We start from the raw sequence: 20,482 nt of genomic DNA on the forward strand, positions 1-20,482 counted from the left end.
TATGGGACTCAACTTCTGAGGTTATTAGTCCCCTAGAACTTAGAACTAGTTAAACCTAACTAACCTAAGGACATCACACACATCCATGCCCGAGGCAGGATTCGAACCTGCGACCGTAGCGGTCTCGCGGTTCCAGAATGTAGCGCCAGTGGCAAAAAAACAGTCAATACCGTCACTGCGCAATAGCGATGGAAATGTTACCGATGATGGTGCCACTAAAGCGGAGTTACTACATACAGTTTTCCGTAATTCCTTCACGAAAGAAGACGAAGTAAATATTCCAAAATTCGAAACCAGAACAGCTGTTAACATTAGTGTCATAAAAGTAGATATCTTATGTGTTGCGAAACAACTCAGATCACTTAAGAAAGGCAAGTCTTCCGATCCAGATTGTATACCAATGAGGTTCCTCTACGAGTATGCAGATACAATAGCGCCTTTTTTTGGAATCATATACAACCGCTCACTTGACGAAAGATCTGTTCCTAAAGACTGGAAAGTAGCAAAGGGCACACCAAAAAAGGAAATAGGAGTAACCCATTGAATTACAGACCCATATCACTGACCTCAGTTTGCAATAGGATTTTGGAGCATAAACTGTACTCGAACTTTATGAATCACCTTGAAGAAAATGACTTATTGATACACAACCAACACGGATCCAGAAAATATGTTCTTGTGCAACACAGCTACCTCTTTATTCCCATAAAGTAATGAGTGCTGTCGACAAGGGATCTCAGATCGATTCCATATTCCTAGATTTCCAGAAGGCTTTTGATACCGTTCCTCACAAGCGACTATTAATCAAATTGCATGCATATGGAGTATCGTCTCAGTTGTGTGACTGGATTCGTGATTTCCTCTCAGAAAGGTCACACTTCGTAGTGATAGACGGTAAATCATCGAGTAGAACAGAAGTGATATCTGGCGTTCCGCAAGGTAGTGTCATAGGCCCTCTGCTGTTCCTGATTTACATAAATGATCTAAGTGATAATCTGAGCAGCCCCCTTAGATTGTTTGCAGATGACGCTGTAATTTACCGTAAAATCATCAGACGATCAATTCCAATTACAAAATGGTCTATAGAGAATTTCTGTGTGGTGCGAAAAGTGGCAATTGGCACTAAACAAAGAAACGTGCGAGGTGATCTACACTGGTACTAAAAGAAATCCGATAAATTTTGGGTATACGATAAATCGCACAAATCTAAGGGCTGTCAACTCAACTAAATACCTAGGAATTACAATTACGAGCAACTTAAATTGGAAATACCACATAGATAATATTGTGGGGAAGGCGAAACAAAGACTGCGCTTTGTTGGCAAAACACTTAGAAGATGCGACAAACCCGCGAAAGCCTACATTACACTTGTCCGTCCTCTTCTGGAATAGAGCTGCGCGGTATGGGATACTTACCAGGTGGGATTGACGGAGGACATCGAAAAAGTGCAAAGAAGGGCAGCTCGTTTCGTGTTATCGCGCAATAGGGGTGAGTGTGTCATTGATATGATACGCGAGTTGGGGTGGCAGTCACTGAAACAAAGGCGGTTTTCTTTGCCGCGAGATCTATTTACGAAATTTCAATCACCAGCTCTCTCTTCCGAATGCGAAAATATTTTGTTGACACGTCCCTACGTAGGGAGAAATGATCATAATAATAAAATAAGTGAAATCAGAGCTCGAACGGAAAGATTTAGGTGTTCCTTTTTCCCACGCGCCACTCGAGAGCGGCTGCAAAGTGTTACAATACTTACTTATTAGATCGACATATTTGTGTGAAAGACCTTTACTCGATTATGAAACTAAGTAAGTCACGATTACATGGCAACTTGAGTGCGAAACTCTGTGAAACTGTCTGCGTCTGTCCGTATGCCGACAGCTTGTACTGGGTAAAAATTACATTACGTTTTCAGCGCGCCAAAATTAATAAAATAATTCTGAAAATTTTGCTTTATTTGTGATTTATATTGTTGAGAAATGTGAAATATAAAACCGAGTCGTATGCAGTGCCGGTTGCACTCCTGTTTAAATGCGGACCGTCTGCAGTTTTCCGCCGGCATCTCGTGGTCGTGCGGTAGCGTTTTCGCTTCCCACGCCCGGGTTCCCGGGTTCGATTCCCGGCGGGGTCAGGGATTTTCTCTGCCTCGTGATGGCTGGGTGTTGTGTGCTGTCCTTAGGTTAGTTAGGTTTAAGTACTTCTAAGTTCTAGGGGACTTATGACCACAGCAGTTGAGTCCCATAGTGCTCAGAGCCATTTGAACCATTTTTTTTTTTTTTTTTGCAGTTTTCCTCCCTTTCCAACTCCACGCACGCGGGCAGCGTGGCATGGTGGTGGGGGGAAGCGTGCAGTGAGGCTGAGCACTGAGGCACTTGTGCCCAGGTAGTCTGGGAACCGAAAACTTGGCCGTCCCTGTTATACGAAGGTTGGAACTTAAATAGTGGCAACTATTTTTTCACAACCGATACAAAAGAGTTGCATGTTTGCACCTGTTACTGTCCTTCAAGGTAGTCTCCAGCGTTGTGTAGAACCCGTTGCCAGCGATGTGGAAGGTGTAGTATAGCGTTAGCAGAGCCTGTCCTGTTGATGGTGCCAAGGCAAAACAGAAACCAGTACAACGAATGGCGTCATTATGGGTCGCCGCGAAAGTCGAAAGTGCGTCAGAGCTCCAGTATGGGGAAAATTATGGTGATTCTCGTGTACGACTGTGATGGTGTTATCCGAACACATTACGATCCTCCATGGCAGACCGTGTGCATAGTATTAATGTTCGTTTTGGAGCATCACCTGCGACCAGCTTTGCGAAAGAAGCGGCGACACTTTCTGCGCAACCCACCCGTCATTTTTTATGACAATGCGCGGGCGCATACAGCGTAAGCTGTGGCTGCTCTGTTCGGTCGATGGGACTGGGAAGTACTGTACCGTCCACCATACTCCCCGGACTTAAGTCCTTGTGACTTTGTTTTGATTCCGAAGATGAAAAAACCATTTCGTGGCATTCGCTTCAGAACTGTTCCAGAGATTCTAGAGGCAGTAGACCGCTCCATTCGCACCATTAACAGCACAGGCTCTGCTAACGGTATACTACGCCTCCCACATCGCTGGCAACGGGTTGTACACAACGCTGTTGACTACTTTGAAGGACAGCAACAGGTGCAAACATGTAACTCTTTTGTACCGGTTGTAAATAAATAGTTGACACTATTTAAGTTCCAACCCTGTACATTATTCTCGTTTTCTGTGTACGTGGTACTTATCGACTTACACAACTACTGAAATCTGTGTCTGTAGCTTCTGAAAGAATTCTTACAGGACATAAAAAAAGAACATTTATCTTTTATTAGGATACATAGTAGCAATGGCGTTTTGGGATTTCTTCTTGTACTGAGTATGATTTTTATAGCATTTTACCTCTGTGTATCCTATGTAACATTTACGTCTTGTTTACTCGTTTGAGTATACTGTGATTGTAAAACTTGTTTTCTGTCAGAATCTCTTAAGGCTATATAATTTCGTACAAGTGTACGACTTGAACTAATGTATACCATGAACGATCAAAAGCAGCTGTAGCACAACATTTCCAGTGGTGAGATAGCTCTATTGGCATGTTCTAGAAGCCAATAAATCAAAATAGAAAAAAGTAAACAGCGTTACAGAATGTATTATATGCTGTCTTCTGATGTTGCTGTTGATGATGTTGTTGTTGCTCCACTCCTGTTAAATATGTAAGAGATATGGTTTCTGTAGGTCCACAGAGAAGTCTTCATTTGAGAAGAATGGAATGCAGAGCCCAGGTCGTCTATCCAGATATTTCTTTCGTGGTTTGCTCAAATAACTTATTGTGAATGCCGGCCATGGCTGAATTCCTTCTTATCCTTTCCCAGCTGATCAAGCTCTCCGGTCTAATAACGACGCTGTGACATATTGTTACAGATTTGCTGGCACACCTTGTTGCTTGCTATATTTCATTAACAGAAAATAGATGGTCTCATATTGTAACGTCTACGCTCGGGCGTACGTTAACTCTTTAAAGCCTGTACTATGGTAAGTTGACGGGCTTTACCTTATAAGAAAGGATTTTAGTAAATATGTTGACCGCGTGTACCTGAATGGAGGCAAAATCAGACTTACACCCACTCAGTAACAACAATGATACGTCAAGCAAGTCTAAAGTGCAACTACACGTTAGGATGGACAAGAAACATACACAGCAGATGCTACCAATTGTTAATAATGCGGTCGCCAGCCTAATTAGGCATTAACCGAGTTTCTTCCCTGTACAAGAGGAAGTACGTTCAAGCATAACAACACGTAGTAATACTGCATTATATGAGAAATTTTAGAACCAGAAAAATCTACTGGACTAAGAATCTCACTTTCTGTACTAATATGGACACACCATAAATACACAACAATACACTATAATGTTTACTACAACCTGCGTTTTGTCTATTGATCCGACTGAAATCGGGCATGGGTTACCCTAGAAATAGCACTTTTGACACACACATACAATGTAAATTTTAAGAAAGGTAAAACACTGATAAATTTAGGTTTTATATTGACTTTAACTTTGCTGGTCAAAGCAGTCCAGTACACTTCAGAATTCAAATGAATAGAAAAGAAAAAGGGGGGGGGGAGACCCTGAAACTGTTATGATCACTGTAGTGAAAGTTTGATTATTGAGAGCATTAAGCATTCAAGATTTTCAAAATATGATTTACCATTCTTTTTGTCTTATTTCCTGCTCATTTAACTACCGTTAATTTTGTCTCAATTTAAATAAACTTCATTACTAAATCAATTTCAACATTATCTTCCAACTTTGTCATACCTATATTATTCGTCCAGTATTCATTAACAACAAAGTTCTTTAAACATCATTTTAACATTGATAGGTCTGCAAGTAATTATTATTAACATAAACTTTAAATCTTCATCTTGGGATACTCGGATTGCACAACATGTGGAAAGGACCCTGTCTAGGTTAGTTGTGAGGATAATTAATTGATAGGACAGTTCTGGTAAAATTTAAGTTATTATTGAACAGTATGTAGTAAAAGTGACACTGGTCCACACGAATACAGTACTGAAAGTTTCAACCTGTTCGTATCGATGAGGCGGTCGGCAGGCGGCGAGATGGCGAGGCACAAAGCACACGTGCAATTACAGCAATGGCTCATGAAATATCGGCACTTTACTTCTTCATGGCGTCGCAATGCTTTTCCATTTAATGCCTATGGAATACTGTCATGCTGTATAGACGTCGGAAACAGCGCATCCGAGGCTCAACGAAACCACTTTTTCCAGGAGAGCCTCCTCGATCCAGCACGTGTTTCTCAGATCGATGTCCAACTCCAACTAACCCTGCTGAGCCCGTTATGCCGTGCAGCGCACGTGTGCATTTTCCCGCGCTCGCCTGCTTCCACCTTTTACCGCTCCCCTACAGACAGGGTATTCACCAAAGGTTTTACATTCCACATATTCTAATACATTGCCTACGTATGGACCAGGCGTACAAATACAACTTTCACATCTTACAATAGTTTCAACATTAGGTACACTTCCCTTCGATTACAACATTGCTTGAAATTTGACATAAATATTAAAATTTACATCGAAAATTGTTTACAGCTTCTTCAACATAATGGCATGAAACAAAAAAGAAATGAAATCAGAACATCGATTATACTAATTTATTGAAATTCAGAAGAAAATAATTTATTACATATACAGTAGGATAATGTTAGTGTTGTTACAATATGAGCTAGGCACACGAAATGCGCGTGAAAGCACAACACACACACCTAGTCAGACGTATCATCACGTTATTAATGGATACGGAATTATTCGTATTAGCCACGACTGTGTGAGGTAAACACTGAGGACACTTGGAAAGTAAGCTAAGCGAACCGCTTCTGGCTAAATTCTGAAAGGAAATTACAAGCACTTTACAGTCAGACACGGCCGTGTAGCGTAACGCGCAGCGCGCTTACTTGCGGGGCCGGATCGAAGACACGCGCCGCATTAACAACCGTGGGCTGGTAAACACCGGCCAGCTTTAGTTTACTTATCAGCGGTTTTCCAAGCTCGTTTAGGTACATGCTGGGCTGGCCGCCACATTCCGATACACACGGTTAAAATAACGACAAAACACGTCAGGAAGGACATTCGGCCAATACGTTAAAATAATAAGTAAATAAAATTTGCCAAATCCTTAAAAAGTGGACCCCATTCTAGACATGAGGAAATTACAAAGAGGCGTGAACATAACTGCTTCAATAAATAAAAATGGCACACACTAGCAATTGTTTTCAACGCTAAAACTACAATTGTTGCTTCTGATATCTTAATGCTGCACATGCGCTGTTAAAAATAAAAAAACAGTGAATTGTAATATTCATACTAAGACATACAACGCGTCCAAGTTTGCATCGTGTCGATGAAATCTGCTGAGAACTGAAAAACATGAGTTCATGAACTACTGACAGTGGCGGCCAACTTTTAAATCGTTTCAGTAAATTGTGCATCTAGTATAGGAAATAATTTTAATATTGTTTCCTTAATTTTCTGTTTGCGCCATTGCTTGAAAAGTTAAAATAATTAAACAGTGTATCACAAACTGGCGACATCTTTCAACAATGATATAAAAACTATAGCTTCACCCTAAGATAAGTATTTCAAATTAAACTATTGTACATTTTAACATGGCAGCCAAAGGTGTTTCTCAAATATAAGCGAAACGCTTCATGATGGACTAATTTCTTCTACGGAGGTCTGTCAAAAAATAAAGCAAAATCTATTGTAGCTCGATAACTGGAATCACTACATCTACATCTGCATCATTACTCTGCATTTCACAAAATGGTTCAAATTGCTCTAACCACTATGGGACTTAACATCTGAGGTCATTAGCCCCCTAGACTTAGAACTACTTAAACCTAACTATCCTAAGGACTTCACACACATCCATGCCTGAGGCAGGATTCGAACCTGCGACCGTAGCAGCAGCGCGGTTCCGGACTGAAGCGCCTAGAACCACTCAGGCACAGCGGCCGGCTTGCAATTCACACTTAAGTGGCTGGCAGAGCTTTCTTCGAACTACATGAAGACTATAACTCTACCCTTCCTGTCTCACAGCGCGTGGGGACAACTAACTCAAATCTTTCTGTGCGAGCTCTGATTTTTCTTATTTTATTATGATAATCATTTTTCCCTTTGAAGGTTAGCGACAGCAAAATATTTTCGCGCTCTGAGGAAACAGTTGGTGATTGAAATTTCGTGAAAAGACCCCTGAATTAGGGTGACAATGATGAAAACAAAGAAACGAAAAATATCTTCGTTTCAATCATTGCCACCCCATTTCCGGGACATTCGCTTCTCTGTCCCGCAATAATACAAACGAGTTGCCCTTCTTTGGACTTTTTCGCTGTCCTCCGTCAGTCCTATCTGGTAAGGATCCCATACAGCATAGCAGTACTCTAGCAGATGCCGGACACGCGTGGTGTAGGTGATTTCCTTAGCAGACGTGTTCTTGCATTGAAACGCAGTCTTTGGTTCGCCTTCCCCGCTAAGTTGAAGAAATATTGCACATAAATATATTTGTCCTTTACCGCTTAAATTTTACTTAATTATTGTTTTCTGTTGTTTCAGGTAAACCACCATGAGCAATTAAACTACTATGCCAACGTGCAGTGACCGGGTTCCTCTACATATCCGAAGATAAATCAGTAAGTAAGACCTGTACAGTCTATGGGAACCGTACGATCCGGCGTAGCTTTTCGGTGGATTTATAAGGTTTCGGCTTGGTGATTACAATGTTTATCCACCGCATTCTATGAAAAGCCTTTCGTTGGTGCACTCATGCCTAGTTACAGATGCGCCGCCATGGGATAGGTCATGAACCTCTGAGGTATGGTTACAGCATTCACAGTATTGAAACGATTGAGAACATCCAAATCAGGAACGATCTGCAAAGCGCTGTTGTTGGGGGGGGGGGGGGGGGGAGGTCCTTCGCATTAGTGATAAGATCTGTGTGCTTCTAGCGTAACAATTGCATGTGACGTTATTTGAGGATCAGCTGGTAATGATTGTCATACACTTTCCCGAAGGACGAACGACTGCAGCCAAATAACATTACTCTTATCGCTGAATAACCTGTAGGACGCCTTACGGGCAGAACTGATGGCAAGCTACATTCTGTGGTAGCTTATTGGGATGCTGAATGCTGTCATAAACTCCATACAGTACCGACATCGAGCCACCTAGTGTAGTCTGTACATGATGATGGTGACCCTAAAACGCTCCTATTTGTGGTGCACTAAGGCTGCATTTTCACTGTATGCTGAATTGACCACTAGACGTAACGAGAGCCGGTCGCGCCAGTACTACACTCATGCTCATAAATTAAGGAACGTCACTGTTTCCTGCGCATGAACCCCGACATCAGTATGGGATATGATCACCATGCACACGTACGCAGGCCGCACAACGGGTTGGCATACTCTGGATCAAGACGTGCAGGGGTGTACGTGCACCAATCATAATCCCATCCCACACCATTAAATTACGACCTCCATACAGATCCCTTTCAAGGACATTAAGGTGTTGGTATCTGGTTCCTGGTTCACGCCAGATGAAAACCCGGCGAGAATCACTGTTCAGACTATACCTGGACTCGTCCGTGATCATAACCTGGGACCACTGTTCCAATGACCATGTATTGTGTTCTTGACGCCAGGCTTTACGGGCTCTCCTGTGGCCATGGGTCAGTGGAATGCACCTTGCAGGTCTACGGGCGAATAAACCCCCCGTATTGTAGCGTCTGGAGACGTTTCCTGCCTGCTGGAATCGTTGCCATAATCTTGAGATCACACTTAGTGGCACACGAAGGGCTCGTGCTACGACCTGCTGTGTTTGACCAGCCTCCAGTCGCCCTAGTATTCTACCCTTATAACGTCATCAATATGTGTTCTTTGAGCCATTTTCAACACACAGTCACCATTAGCACGTCTGAAAACGTCTGCACACTTACTCGCTGCACCGTACTCTGACATGCACCAACAAACCTCTGCGTATGTGGACTGCTGCCTGCGCCACCGTGCGACGACCGCAGGTCAAATGCCCCGCATGGTCATACCCCGAGGTGATTTAAACCAGCAAAATGCTACCAGAGCGTTGTTTCACCATGTATCAGCATTATCCTTAATTTATGAGCATGAGTGTAAAAGATGCCAGGAGTATTGTGTTGTCAGTAGAACACCACTAACAGCAGAATGGGTCGATTAGGAGATTTCGGGGACTCAGAACGTACACAAGTGATTGGATATCATTTGAAGCAGCGCATGCATCAGGGACATTTCAACCCTTCTAAAGCTGCCCAAATCCGCAGTTGGTGATTGTGAAGTGGAAATGCGAAGGAACAACCACAGCTAAACAACGAGCTGACAAACCAGGTAGACCCCATATACTGGCAGACAGGGACAGTAGAGCATTGCGGAGAATGGTTATTAAAAATCTTATAAAATCAGCGGAAGGAGTCGTGAGTCCCAATATGATACCAGCAGTCCAACTACCGCAATGACTGTGCGAAGAGAGTTAAAAAAAAAAAAAAGTATCTCCTGATAAGTCACACATTTCTGTAGTCACTGCTAAGCGACGCTTGAGTTGCTGTGAAGAGGAACTCCATTGGACAGTAGATGATTGGAAATGAATGATTTGGAGTGGTAAGGACGCTATACCATGTGACAGTGAGATAGCAGGCTGGTTCAAATGGCTCTGATCACTATGAGACTTAACATTTGAGGTCATCAGTCCCATAGACTTAAACCTAACTAACCTAAGGACATCACACACATACATGCCCGAGGCAGGATTCTAACCTGCGACCGTAGCAGCAGCGCGATTCCGGACTGTAGTGCCTGGAACCGCTCGGCCACAACGGCCTCGATAGCAGTGCTTTGGTTTGCCGAATGCGCGTAAAGCTTTACTTGCCATCAGGTGTGGGGTCAAAAGTGAAGTTCGGAGGAGATAGTATTACGGGGTGGGGCGGTTTCGTGGTTAGAAAACGCAATACGCGGAAGTATATGACAACATAATCAACATTGTGTACTGCATAGAACAGAGGAAAATTTTGGAGACAATGGTTGTATCAGAATGACTCTGCACCTCTCCTACAGCAGCATCTGAGAGGCGTTGGTTTGTGAACATAACGTTCTTGAAATGGACTGGCCTGCCCAGAGTCCCAGCATGAACTCAGTGAAACGCCTTTGGGATCAGTCAGAACGTCGACTGCGCACCAGATCCCATCGTCCATTATCACTAGCTTTTCTGGGATTGTTGAGGAATAACAGGTTGCCATTTCTTCACATCACTGAATGTGCCTCCAGGATAGTCCAAGCCGTCATGGAGGTAAAGTGTGGACACACACCTTATCAGTGTGCACAGGTCATCCCCGTTTTCAAGAAGGGACGTCGAACAGATGTGCTGAAAAATAGACCTATATCTATATCTCGATCAGTTGTAGAATTTTGTAACACGTATTATGTTCGAGTATAATGACTTTTCTGGAGACTAGAAACCTACTCTAGCTAAAGATTAGGAAGACCTCATGTACTAACGGACAGGCACTATCGAGCAGTGGGGTCAAAAATCGTATGCAGTCAGCGGAAGGAATAACTCATTAGTTGCGAGGTGATGCTAGTAGTCTAGCTACACAATAACTGCGGGTACACAAACAGAACGGGGTACAATGGTTGAGAAGTTCCTCATGAGCCACACATTTCTGTAATCAGTGCTCAACGACGTTTGATGTAAACAGCGACAGTGGATGACTGGAACGAATGATATGGACGGGTTTGGGTTTGGGTTTGGCGAAAGCCTGGAGAATGTTACCTATCAATGTGTGTAGTACGAACAGCGAACCATAGAGGAATCGGTGTTACGGTACGGAGATGTTTTTCGCGGTTAGGACGCGCTCCCCTTTCTGCTCTAAGAAAACACTAAATGCGGAAGGATATGAACACATTTTATAGTATTCTGTTCTATGTACCGTAGACGAGCAGTTCGAGTACGATGACTGATTGTATCAGCATGTTAGGCAACGATCTGTCGACAACAACGTTCTTGAAATAGAGTGGGCTGCCCAGAATCCTGATCTAAACCCTATGAAACGCCTTGGGAATGAGACAGAACATAGACTTCGCTCCAGAGTCTAGCATCCAATACGACCACCTTGCCTGGTTTCGGGTTTTGAGGAAGAATGGACTGTCATTCGTCCACAGACATTCCTCGCCTTGTAACCTCCCCCTCACTTATCGACCTTAATGACCGTGAAAAATGAAACCGCGTGTACCTAATGGGAATTTTGGAAAAGCGATCGTCACCGAAGTTAATCTGTCGGTAAAGAGGGAGGAAAGGGTTACATCTTAATGAAAGGAAAAGTGCTAATGAAACTGGTGGAAATTAATTTTGAAAAGGGATAAAGTTAATAAAGAAAGTAAATGTGCAGCCGTTACGTTAACGATTAACTAGCGGTAATTAGGTATTTGAGATTTGGGGGAAATTACGGTCGCCAGTCCTAAGGACAATTACTATAGTAACTGGAAAAGAAAGGTTATTACACATATAATTAGCACTAGAAGTGTGGCAACTGAAGGTTGACACATGTAGTGTGAAAACTGAAAGTTTGTCAGAAGTAATAAATTTCGCTACAATCTGACTTAATTTAGCAAAAGAATTGATAAAACAGGAAAATCGAAAGTTAATTTAGTGACTGAAGTTAATAGTGAGCTTTCTTTCTGAAGCACATCGAAATTCAGTAAAATACGGTTAGTCTTGGACTACCTCAACAATCATTTCAAAAGCTACTTGAATCTACGCAATTTAGAAATAAGAGATTTAACTTTGAACTTGACTTAAATGATTCTGAACAATTAACAATAGTAAAATTTAGTACGTACCAAGCTGAGCTGCAGCCACAGGTAAGCTAAAATACGGTAACAAAACTCGCACTCTTAATTTGTGCTTGTGTAATCTAAATATTGTAGCCAGCTATGAATACCTTAATTGAAATTTGAAATTAAAGCAGTGAAATAGAATATTACTTTAATGCTGGCGTTTGAATTTCAATGACACTCGGGTTCATTCCGGAAAAGGAAGGGACCCTGCTTGGTAATGCAGTTGGGACAATGAGCAACAAAGGTTCATGCTACGTTGCTGTAATTTTGTGATTTGAACAGTTTGAAATGCTGAGGTCTGCCATACAGTTCTAGAACTTTACGTGCGTCCAGTCTTCCTTGTTGGTTGATTGAAGGTTTGAAGCCGTCGATCGAGGAGGTGGCGACAGTCACTCATTGTCGGCCGTCGCTGTTGCAGAAGCTGGATGTTGGCGCGCCTTCTTCTCGACACGGTCACCAGACGAAACGGGCTCTTGATGTGCGCCAGCTAATGCTTCCCGTCCGCGACACCATGTCAGAAACTATCATCGCAAGTCGAGCGCAATTACATGCTGCCAAACCCCGAAAGCGCGGCGACTCGCGGGAGCTTCACACAACACACCTGCTCCACTCGCTACTCCAGCCAGACTCCTTCTGCTCAGCCCGCGCTCCACGCGTCAGAGTTCACTACCAAAGATCCTGCACACTTTGATTCTTCACACGACCTATCGATGTAATCGTTCGATAGCGTAGTTTTCCCTAGGCAAGACCCAGCGTAAAAATACAAATAATATTTACGAAACAAACCAATTGTACATCGACATAAATGCATAAATATATATATACAAACAGTAAAACAATTACAATACATAAAGAGACAGAGATGTCATATCTTGAGGTAACAAAGCAAGGAAAAAAAATAATAGTACAATAGATGGAAATTAGAGTTGGGCAACACGATTCTTTTTCCTGATTCGATTCCTACGATTCAATCTCACATTGCGAATCGATTCCTACGATTCGTTCACGATTCTTTCACGATTCATTCTAGTCTGCGATGGCACGATTCTTACGGAATGCAAAAAGTTCTACTTCTTACTCACAGATGGCAGGACAGGTCTAAAATTGTCAAAGGGGTTAGAATCGAACTGATAAGATGCCAGAAATAGTTTATTTATGAGTAAACATGCGTATGACGTTACAAGTGCGATTCTCGATTTATACGTGTAATGCCTTAATTGTTGAAAGGTCACGTTTGATTTGATTGCATCTATTGTTTTATTTCAGTATGCCAGGAGAGAGGAGTCGATTTGTGCGGAAGGTGGTGCAAAATTACGTGGTGTGCCAGTTTGGTTGTGTGGCTTGAACGCGCCTAACTGCAGACGTCTGTTTTATAATAACAAAATCTAGCAGTGAGGCAGACGTGGTTTGGCTCATATCATTCTAAGTTTTCCTGTGCTAAGATGTCTTTCCAAGTCCACATCACCCTTGTAATTCATAACGCAGCTGACAGCCCTCCCACACAGGAAATTTAGCTTCACTTTCATTTCTTCTAAATACAAAGCATAGGTATTTGGCTTTTAATTTGTCTGAGAACTTGCCGCCGTCACTACTGTTTACGTGAGAAGACGACATACTTCTACACAATAGGATTCAGTCGTATACGTCGACATTACTTCATTAAAATTTAATATGAATGTGAACAGGATAACATTTTAAAACTCGAACTGGAAATTATTACTTAAAAAGCTTTAGTTTAAAGACGGTATGTAGGCTCTGTAATATTGGTCTAGTGCGACAGCCATTTAGTGGCGGGACTGGTGGAACTAACAGAATTAGCAAATTAGCAGTGAAGTAATGTCGCTGTATAGGATTGTGTCCTACACTTTAGAAGTATGTCGTCTTCTCACGTAAATAGTAGTGGCAGAAGCAAGTTCTCAGACAAATTAAAAGCAAAATACCTATGCTTTCTATTTCGACGAAACAAAAGTTAAGCTAAATTTGCAGTGTGTGAGGGCTGACAGTTGCTTTATTGTGAAATATAAGGTGCTGTGGAATTGGAAAGAGCACAGAAAAACGTAGGATGATACGAATCCGCGTATGTGCACTATATAGGGACAGTAAATGGGAAGTGCCTTTACGCTCGTTCCCATCAGTCACCGCCAAGTGTCAGCTTGGGTTTCATGTCGAGTAATATTACGGCCCACGAACTTCGTTTGTTCCTTCCGAGCTTCCTTTGTTCACACGCATCCTCCACTTGACTGCCATCTGGCGGTCGTAATCATTCGGCACGACTCGGCATGATTCCGGAAGATGCCTTCGAAGCATAGCGTACTAAGAATCGATGAATCGTTGGAACTTGGAATCGTCACGACTCGGAAACACGCAATCGTTCTTACGATTCTTTTGAACGACGATTCGTCCGTATCACGATTCGATTCTTACGATTCTTTATTTAGAGTCGTTCAAATGAACGACTCATTCACGAATCGCCACAACTCTAATGGAAATAGGAGGATATGCATTTCCGGCGTTATAGCCTCAGTGAATGTGTTCCCAGCAGAATTAAGGCCGTCTAATAGAGGCGAGTGTGGACACAGTACATTTTAATGTTCACTAAAAAGTGGGCGGATATTTTTGATCGGATACTATAGACTGCAACTGGACCGTTCATCTGGCGTTTTCAGTGGATCAAGAGACATGCGGTATGTGTCCGTATTGGTCAGCTTACGCCTCAAGTATACTGCCCAGATGCAGTCAGAGCTCGTTGAGTGGCAAAGAGATCACACGTCAACAAATGAAATGCGCCCGGAACCTACTTTCGACCGCGATTTCTGGCTGATGTGTAGATATTTTTATCCCACATTGTTCATCAATCTAAGGCGGTGACAATGGGTTATAAGCCGCTCTCCAGAAGTAAATCATCCCGGTGTCTCTGTATTACATCTTCCTCAATGGTAGAGAAAACAGAAACCTGAGAGTAAGACAGCGGCGCGAATACAAGCTATTCGCAGATACCTGTAAAAGCAAAAGAATGAGACGGAATATAAAGCGCGACTTTATGCAATACGCTTCATTGTTATTCGGTCGAAGAAACCAGTGAGTACGCTTTCCCGAGACGCGGGTTAGCCGAAGGTCAGTCGCGTGCGCGCTATCGCCGGCAGGTCCATTCTCCCGCGCCCATCCGCTGTTGTAGCTGCGTATTATGGCCCGGGTCACGCCGGGGACGTCTTCCTCTCTCCTCCGAGGAGCTCAGGGACGCTTTCGCAACCAGGGGTCACCACCTGTCACACTCTTCCACTCGCTCACTCTCTCCGCCATCGCCGCAAAACCTCTGAAACAAACCTAACACTACGAACGTACGTTCCATGGCACAAGAACGCGAAGCCAACTTCATCTAATGCGCCTCCACCCCTCCGATGGAGAGTAAAAGGAAGTCAACACGGCAGATCATGCGATGTAAAAACAACGGTGAAATGTAAACTTCCAGAGCCGAATGTCCCGTTCAGCGGAGGACATCTTGAAGGGCGATTGTAGCTTTTTGTGGCTATTGACTGAAGCAAGATTACGTTTCCGCGCGCGGACCCAGGAAGAGGCACGAAGTCACGCGTTTTGAAAACTAGAGCGCGTTCTCGGTTGCTGCCGTCCGCTGTTTCCATTACCCCATGGTGGAAGAATGGTGCAGATCTTTTTCAGAATTAGAATCCAGATACCATTCAGTTTCCAAGCCTCCCCGTTCCGATTAAAGTTATAGGGATGTTTAGTCACAGCAGGATGCTCGTAAAACGACGGAAAAAGCAGGAATTTGCAGGATGCCGTGTAGTTGTGGGGAGGCTACTAAACATCCCAATCATTTAAATCGGAAGGACCAGTGCCTGAAAGTAAACGGTATCTGAATCTCATTTCTGAAGAAGATATGCGGACGACAGTAACCGAGTTCTGCGCGAGTTTTCGAAACATATTACGTCACGCTTCTGCACGGGAGCACGTAAAAAACGGAATTTTACCTTAGTAGCGAACCAGGATGTGGATCGGACTTTCAAAAAAACTACAACCTCCTTAAAGATGGAAATTCCTGGCAGATTAAAACTATGTACCGGACCGAGACTCGAACACGGGACCTTTGCCTTTCGTGGACAACTGCTCTAAAAACTGAGCTCCGGCAGCATGGATGACACCCCATCCTCATAGCCATATTTCCGCCAGTACCTCTTCTCCTACATTTACGATGTTCTGCACAGAAGGGGATGAAGTGTTGGGTTTCAACATGAAATTTATCCGACCACAGCGTAATAGTCAGAAGTATTTCAATACGTATGATGTAACAAAACTGACTTTACAAAGCACAAGAATTAGGAGACGGTTTTATTAGTACAGAGTAAACATACAAAATGATCCAATTAATTATCTAACACATGAGTTGGAGTAACATTTTCCCATCGCACAAATGTATTACAGTATAGCCGGGAATTAACTTAGACAATTTAGGAATGGTTTTGGAGACAATGGTGTGTCTGTAGCATCTGATCTCAGAGCTTTGCAGAAATTCAAATTCAAACCTTACAAAGCAATGGCAGTGCTTCTATGGACCAAATCAGATACCATAGCTCAACGTCAGTGCTACAATATGTGAAGTTCTTGTATATTTCAAACGAGGATTACAACTTGCTACATGAAACGCTTCGCTGGACAAGTGGTTTATCACCAGTTGTTTGTGAATGATCCAAAGTTTTAATATTCCACTAATTATAAAATAACCACCTAGCCTCGTCCAATTTTAATGGAAAAATCTAAACTTCTGTGAATTCATTGCCGAGTTTGTGCTACGGCTTTGCAGGAAGTACGATGGTCGGATGGTAGCTGAGATTCTCAAAGTGTCTCCCTTGAGGAGCATGGACCGGTGAAGTCGGTCGGCGGTACCTGGTTACCGTCTAACAGGTGCAGGCGAAGACTTTCGTCCCCGTCGTCAATAAAAATAATTATTTTGCGCAGTTGACCATTTTCATCTACTGCTTCTTCAACCAACTCAACATTTCAGCTCCCTGCAGGGATCTTTTTCAGGTAGCTGAAGACTGCGTGGCACGAGGCAAAAATGAGTCTGTGTGTCTTTCTGCGCATCTTAATCTCTGTTAGTTTGTTCTCGAGGTCCACACTAGAGATACACCATGGCATCTGTAGAAATGTCTCATCGTCTTGTTTGAATACCGGTTTTGTACATTTATCCAGCAGGGCTTGGGGAGAACGCTATCCCTTTTCTTCCATACATACCCATTTAAGTTCCTGAGCAGATCCGTTACAGTTTCAAATGGGCTATAATCACATGTCTGCAACCTATCGTTGTGTCTCAATATTCTGTCGGTGTCTGCTGTAATTCCAACGAATCAAAGGTTCCATAAACAGTGGAGCAGCGCTCTAGCATAGACAGTAGTGGTGATAGCGTCACCAACCTCTCATCAAAACGAAAGGATGAAGAAGAATGACGCATTGTCTCTTCACTGTGTCGTGCAAAATTCTGACTCTGGCATTCACCGCTAACGGGAACAGCGTGTTACAGCTTTCAGGGCGCTTTGGCCGAGCCCGGAAATCTCCACTCCGGAAACTAATGACATGTTAAAACTTTGTTTCTGTGTGGATCCACAGACTTTAAATATTTGAGAAATGAAAACATGTTCCGTTATAGGTTGTATATTAATGTTCTTTATTTAATTTGTGCCATTAGCTAATTTCGACAGTGGGTCATTTGTAAGCACATGCTTGATATCAACGTACGTACATCACGCTGTACCTTGCGTAAATATCGGGTTCATCTGACTTGTGCTCAGTTACAGGTGCACATTGTAGGAACATTTTTCTTGTTCTGGGCGCCTAAGACCTCGGTCTTTAGTGTTCGCGCGTTGCTGTTACGTGGGCACGGGTGTAAATTAAGCAATAAAAGACCAGTCGAAAAAGGCTTCTATCTGAGGACAAAAGGGCGAATATGCTCCTGTTTAAAAGTCTCTAACTGAAAAATGGGGTACCAGCTGCCTCATTCTACCTTCCTCAGCACCCTGAACAATTTTTCCAAAAACTTTTGCATGTGAACATATTCGCGCATTTTTAACATACAACTCACCTCTCACCCCCATTTACTCCCCTAACTGCAACTCATTCACACCCACTAGTCCATCGCTGTTAAGTCACTCATACTCATCCACTCCCACTTGCCCACTCTCTCGCACTCATTCAGCCCAACTCATTGTCATTGTCTCTCTGTGTCTGGTTGACACTGTCTCCAGTCTCACAGCCACATTCCCTTCGTTCTAGCCTACTACTTACTATTGTCTCTTATTATCACTGGCTCTTACCACCTCCACTTTCTCCGTCTTTTTATTGCTGCATCACAACCACTGTCTGCTTCACGCTTTTCCCAGCAGTGTTCTGTCTCTGTCTTCTATGTTGCACTCCCTCCATGACCCCCTCTGTCACACTGCTATTGCTCACTTCGTTCTTTTCATACCACAACCACTGTCTACTATCTTCCAGTATTGATTAATTTTACGTCCCCATCCCACAGTGACTGTCCTCTTCTCTCTCAGCATATAAAAAAAACGCGAGTATGTTCGCATGCCAAACTTTTGGGAAGTTTTTAACCATGATGAGTAAGGTAGAATGAGGCAGCTGGTACTCACTTTTCAGTCAGAGATTTGTGAACAGGGGCATATTCGCTTTTTTGTGCTCCGCTGGTTCCCTCCTTTTCCCCGCGAAAGCAGGGCGTGTCGTTCATATGGAAAGAATTCTATGGGTCAGTGAAACTGAAATAACGCAAAACTAATTTTACAACTCAGACCGGATTTTAGGCCCACTGAGTACTACCGGGTTCCCAGAATCCTTCTGATGTTGGCGGATTGGGCATACAATGGCCTTTAAATGCCCCCATGGCCAGAAATCCAACGGATTCAGATCCGATGACGGGGAGGCTATGATACCGGACTTTCTGTACCAATCCATCGCCCACGAAACGTTGCGATGAGGTACTATCGCACAGTCCGTAGGAAACAGGGTGGTGCGCCAATATGGATAAACCAAAGTCGTTTTTGTGCAGACTTAACGTTCTGCATTAACTAAGGTAATTCATCACGCAGAATGGGTGAAACACTGCACCACTTGATCTACGTGGTAAACGTAATGGAGTCTACCAGCGACTATTCCTAACCGTATAGTGATACTGAGGCGATCCTGATGCGTCACCTCCACTACTACTCGACGATTAGCGGCTGGCTACATGTGCGTATTGTGGTAGTGTGTTGCGCTGCAATTGTAAGACGGTCTGCAGCACCGAATACTACACATTTCTCATTACAAGTAAAGCAGAGGGATGGTTCCGGACATGAAATTACAGGTATTTTTCTTTTAGTTTGGACTAAAAGTGCATACTGTAGCAACATGTTTTTAAGAAATCTTGTATACGTAGACGCCAGCCACTAGTGGTTCCAACAGAACTCGTGGTTTCAACAGAACACTGACCGGCACAGAGAGAGGTACATTTTCCTTTGCTCAATTTTTAACGGGGGGAAGCAAAGAGTACGTGGTTGGCACTGGTAACTTCGTATTCCCACAGTTAGAGTAGTCAACGTGGTACAGTCAACCTTGTTTACCATCATTCCTATTGTGCAGAAAATTTTCGACTCCTGATGAGGCACTCGACACGTTTAGTGTCATTGCTCAGGTTGGGCTGATTGCCCTAGTCAGCGCACTGGCTGCCGCTGAACGGTGCACTCTTTTAGTAGCTGGGTTACAGACGGTCCCAGGTCACCAACACCGTCATTGGCTGGTGGATCCTCTCAATCTCTCTCTCTCTCTGGTCGTGTGACTAGGGCCTCCCGTCAGGTAGACCTTTCGCCGCGTGCGAGTCTTTTGATTTGACGCCAGTTCGGCGACTTGCGCGTCGATGTGGATGAAATAATGATTATTAGGACAACACAACACCCAGCCCTGAGCGGAGGAAACCTCCGACACAGCCGGGAATCGAACCCGGGCCCTTAGAATTGACATTCAGTCGTGCTGACCACTCAGGTACCGGGGACGGACGGTCCTCTCAGTGTAGGGAACTCAGTGAGTCGGTGCACAGTGCCGGAGTGTATTGTTCCTTGCTCGGAGACGCCTGAAAAGTATCGGCAGAGCGCACCCACTTTCGCCGCCCGCCTGTCGATACTTTCGCAGCTTATTGTTGCGCGAGGTGGCGACTCCGGCACGGCTGACTGCGGATGACCTTTCGTGGTGGCGCGGCGCGCTACATCGACCGATCTGTGGCGGCCGGGCCGCGTGGTCGCCCGCCGTACCGTTAAGCCCGGTCCACACGCAACGATCTGTCTGCGCAGACATTGGCGCAGATGTCTGTACATGCAAAAGATCGCTGCAAATGTGGTGTGTTCACACGACACAAACCCCAATCTACTACTCGCCCGCCATCTGTCGGTGTAGAAAAAGAAAAACCCGTGGCAAGCGACTACGCTCCCCGTAAACGTCAAAAATTTAATTCAGTTATTTTGAAATATAGAAATGGAGGAAG

Source organism: Schistocerca cancellata, chromosome 1 (genome assembly GCF_023864275.1).
Source record: "Schistocerca cancellata isolate TAMUIC-IGC-003103 chromosome 1, iqSchCanc2.1, whole genome shotgun sequence".
Lineage (NCBI taxonomy): Eukaryota > Metazoa > Arthropoda > Insecta > Orthoptera > Acrididae > Schistocerca > Schistocerca cancellata.